The sequence below is a fragment of the Rhinopithecus bieti genome, unplaced genomic scaffold, assembly GCF_001698545.2.
Source record: "Rhinopithecus bieti isolate Rb0 unplaced genomic scaffold, ASM169854v2 scaffold_83462, whole genome shotgun sequence".
Classification (NCBI taxonomy): Eukaryota; Metazoa; Chordata; class Mammalia; order Primates; family Cercopithecidae; genus Rhinopithecus; species Rhinopithecus bieti.
Window position 1 is genome coordinate 22,438 of NW_016830435.1, and position 4,863 is coordinate 27,300.

A 4,863-nucleotide genomic window follows, 5' to 3' on the forward strand; every position below is an offset into this window, starting at 1 on the left:
GACTGGAGGGCGCGGCAGCGGGATGGGACAGGACCGGACGGGGTCACTAAGTCTTTTTGCTAGTTTGCAATATTTTGTTTTCACCACACCATTGTTTTTAGTACATATGTGTACATATGTTTTGAGTATTTAAAAAATGTGTTAAAAAGGTTAGACATCTCCCATTTTTACCTTCCCTTTTACCTTACATCCACACAGACGCACACGCATATACACATACTGACCAAAATTAATTTAGATGTACAAATGGGTTATTTGAATCCACAAAAGTCAATCTATATTAGTTAAAGTGTCATGCCAGTGCGAATTATTTTTATAATACTTTTAAGAAGAAAGAACTTCCAGCTGGGTGCGGTGGCTCATGCCTGTAATCCCAGGCATGATTTTGGGATTTTGGGAAGCCAAGGGGTATGTATCACGAGGTCAGGAGTTCAAGAGCAGACTGGCCAAGATGTCGAAACCTTGTCCCTACTAAAAATAGGAAAAAACTTAGCTGGGCATGGTGGCACGCGCCTGTAATCCCAGCTATTCGGGAGAGTGAGGCAGAGAATTTCTTAAACCTCGGGAGGCAGAGGTTGCAGTGAGCCGAGATCGCCCTGCTGCACTCCAGCCTGGGCGACAGACAGGGAGTCTGTCTCAAAAAAAAAAAAAAAANAAATAATAAGTGGTAGTTTAAAATGTTGAATAATTTTGGCCGGGTGTGATGGCTCATGCCTGTACTCCCAGCACTTTGGGAGGCCGAGGCAGGTGGATCACCTGAGGTTGGCAGTTCGAGACCAGCCTGGCCAACATAGTGAAACCCTTTCTCTACTAAAATTATAAAAATTAGCCAGGCATGGTGGCACAAATCTGTAATCCCAGCTACTCAGGAGACTGAGGAAGGAGAATGACTTGAACCCTGGAGGCAGAGGTTGCAGTGAGCGGAGATTGTGCCACTGCACTCCAGCCTGGACGACAGAGTGAGATTCCATCTCAAAAATAAAATAAAATGTTAAATTTTTACAAGTCATTGTTCCTATTCTAATTTTTGAATGCAACCACTGCGTCTTACAAAACAGTCTCGTTAAACTATTTTGCTGTATGGCTCTTTTATGTTTAATAAAAGTAAGAGCCTGAAAAACGGCTGTGTTCTGTAAAATTGAATTACTTTCTACCCAGTTCGCAGTGTTTTATCTTTATATTCAAATATATATAAATGACTGATTGATGAAATTTTTTTCTTTTAAACACTGCTGCTGAATCCATGGAGAAAAAAATGGGTAAATTTCCAGAAGTAGGCTCCCTCCGCTCCAGTTCGCCCCGGCGGGCGCGGCCAGACAGAGACTGAGGAGTGCGGCTGGGGCGATGTGGCGCTACCCACAAGCCTTCACCCAGCTCGCCTTGTCCCTGGAGGAAGGAGCAGGAGGCGGTAGCGGGAAGTCACAGGCTGCGGTGGCTTCCTGCTCGCTGGCGGAGGAGGCGGTGCTGTGAGCCGCGCCGGCAGCGCGGACCCCGTGGCGCATCCCGGCGGGTGGGACAGGTGTAGACTGAAAATACAGCCTTGAGAAAATGCATCTAGCTGTAGTTGCCTGTGGTGAAAGACTGGAAGAAACTGTGACCATGTTGAAGTCAGCTGTCATTTTCAGCATCAAACCTCTTCCATTCCAGATTTTTGCTGAAGATCAGCTACGTCATAGCTTTAAAGGAAGATGTGACGGGGGTCCTTTCTACAAACATTTAATTATATAATATACCCCATAACCTTTCCAAGTGAGAATGCAGCAGAGTGGAAAAACTAAACCACGTGCTTCGCAGAGATTGTTCTTGCCTTTAACCCTGAAAGAAGTTGACTCCCCATTGTCTGCCGACACTGATAGCCTTTTTAATTTTTTTTTTTAAACCACACGTTGATGATATTTGGTCTTTGTTAAAGGAATTTAATTCCACACAAGTTGCTGCGATGGCACCAGAACATGAGGAGCCTAGAATAGGACGGTATAGTCTCTTTGCTAGGCATCTATACTGTGGAAAAGCTGAAGTAAACTCTGGAGTTACGTTGACAAACATGACTCGAATGAGAAGAAAGTGTTTCAAGAATGATATGACAACCGTGAGACTACAATGGGGAGATACACTTATGACATGGCTTAAAAAATACAAACGAAACATGACACGGGCGATCAAGATCTGTTAAATCTTATGTTTTTTCATCCTCCAGAAAGCCTTTTTGTTTTCCTGTGTCAATGGAAGTGTCATTCAGATCATACTCTATATGGAAGCAGTTGCCAAGAAGCAGAAGCAAGAATCTTTATTCTTCATGGGAACGGGGGTGTTTACCATCATGAAAAGCCACCAGCATTTAGAGCTATTTATGAAGCACTGAGAAGTTGTTCTTTTAAGATGACAACGTTCATTCCTTAATAAAACCTTTAGAACTGGAACTACAAATAACAGTGCATATATGCCCTGGAAACATTTACAAAATATTTATCAAACTACTAGCAAAAAGCGTAAGAGATCGTTATTGCAGATCACCAAAGGAAAGGTGATTCTTGGTGCCTGCTACATCAAATGGATGAAAACAGCAAAGCATCAGATTATAAGTGTGAAGGAATCGTCTTGGGTGAAGCATTAAGGAAGGAAATATTCATCTCCAGAATTTTTTTTTTTTTTCCTAAATAGGCTGAATGAGCAGTATTTTCAGGTAATGAAGAATAAGTTAAAATCTTGGTCTCCAACAAAGAAGCATTTTTGGTCTCTGATGTTTTGTAATGTTACTTACTATCATTCCAGTATTGATGAAAATATTATTGAATGGTTTTAGCCTGCAAACTTCTGTTGACTCATACTCTCAAGTAAGAGTGGTGGGGCTGTGAAGATGGAGAAAATGTACCTCAAACACAGTGCAAACACTCAGACTGTGAGTAGGGCAATAATTTTATGTCAGCTCTACTTCAATTAAAATGTATAAAAAAAAGTTTGTTTACAGGAGCAGAAACGGTTATATTTCTAAAGAAATGTGATGTAACCAATGTAATCATTGACAATCTATGCGTACTTTTATACATTTCATCTCTGTTTTAAAATATTTTTATGAAAATCATGTTTAAAATTGTTTTTAGATTATAAGTAAGCTGCATGTTAAAAATTGAGCTGTATAAGAAAGAGGAAATAGAGTGAAAACTTTGGTGTTTTAATCTGTGTATTTGTGTGTGTGTGAGTGAGAGAGAGAGAGAAAGAGAGAGAAATTCAGTGTTTTCATTTTGTATGCATTAAACTGTCTTGTCAAAACTCAGATCTAAGATTGTTCAGTAGATATATGGGAAAATTTTTTTATCACTTTAAATTAAAATTTCAGCTTTACTGGGCATTCTGGAAGAAAATATGCTGTGCTGATGATAAAGTGAGAACCTTAAGAGTACACTCATATGATGGTAGAAAATGTGATGGACCGAAATGCAGAAGCTAGACACGTCCTGTGAGTAGTCATTTTAGTTACAATGGTATAGAAAAGTGTGGTGCATTTAAACTTCTCTTCCAGCTCATGATGGCTTTGCAAGACATTTTCGAAGAAGCAAATGTCTACAGCTTTACTTCACGTAAGCTAAACAACTTTGGTGAATGATTTAGATTAAGATTGTTACATCCAGCCATAGAAAATCTGGTTTTAATTGGGATGATGTGAGTATCTTCCTTTTTTGAATATCACCTAAAACAGGTAATTTTTTAAGTCTTGAAGATGAGAAAATATTACTTATCTAATAAAACTATTTTAACAGCTATTTAATTTATAATTATCTATTATAACTATAGATTCTGAACACTTAGCATATACTGTGCTGGGGCGCGTATCTTATTTTACCAACTGCTAAATGGTTATCTTCTTTTTTTCCCTGATATTTTAATGCTGAAGTAGAAAATGGAAAATCATGAAGAAAAAATCTCGCCTGTGAAAATCATGGCAGTTAGCTTTGTGAAGACACAATGGCCTCTGTGGAGACGTGGGATTATGCAGAGAGATGGTTAGTACAGTTATTCTGTCTTCTGCAGTTCAGTCAGGGACACTTTGAGAGAGGAAAGTTGAAGCAACGTATATTAGAAGTTGATAACCGGCCCAGCATTCTTAGAACAGATGGGCTTAGAGAACACGAGTTGTAGTTCCTTGGCAGAATGCCATGGTGGATATGAGAAACTGTGAACTGTGTTGAAATTGAGCTTACTGAGCAGAAAAGAGAATACTGAAAATTTTAAGTTGGAAGGGTATGTATTAGATCATTTCTAATGGTCCCGAAGTATGATCATTGCCTGCCTGACTATATGAGACTCTTGGAGAGTTTAGAATAGATTCCTGAGCTTAGCCCTTTGGGAACTCCGGTATACTATGTCTAGGATGGAGTCTGCAAACAATTTTAATGAAGAGATATAAAATTTTACAAAACTGGGATGAATGCGGTGGTGGCTCATGCCTGTAATCCCAGCACTTTGGGAGGCTGAGGCGGGTGGATCACCTGAGGTCGGGAGTTCGAGACCAGACTGACCAATGTGGAGAAACCCCATCTCTACTAAAGAGGCCAGAGAATTGCTTAAACCCGGGAGGTGGAGGTTACAGTGAGCCGATATCGCGCCATTGCACTCCAGCCTTGGCAACAAAAGCAAAACTCCGTCGCAGAAGAAAAAAAAAATTATAGAAAACTACAATAGGGCATTGGTACTCAATATCCAGATCTGACATGCTTGCTTCATCGGTCCCTTTTTTCTTTGCTGAAATATCTGAAAGCAAATCCCAGGCATCATATTATTTCACTGCTGTGAACATTTTGGGTGGGTACCGTGACGTCACACCTAGCAAAAGCAGCAGCAGGCCTTCAGCCTCATCTCACATCC

The 4,863-nt window shown here is 40.2% G+C and overlaps 1 pseudogene; it reads left to right on the top strand.

The window, feature by feature from the left end:
• Positions 1-1,344: 1,344 nt before the first annotated feature.
• LOC108524425 (glucoside xylosyltransferase 1 pseudogene) lies at positions 1,345-2,528 on the top strand (annotated as a pseudogene).
• Positions 2,529-4,863: the final 2,335 nt, after the last annotated feature.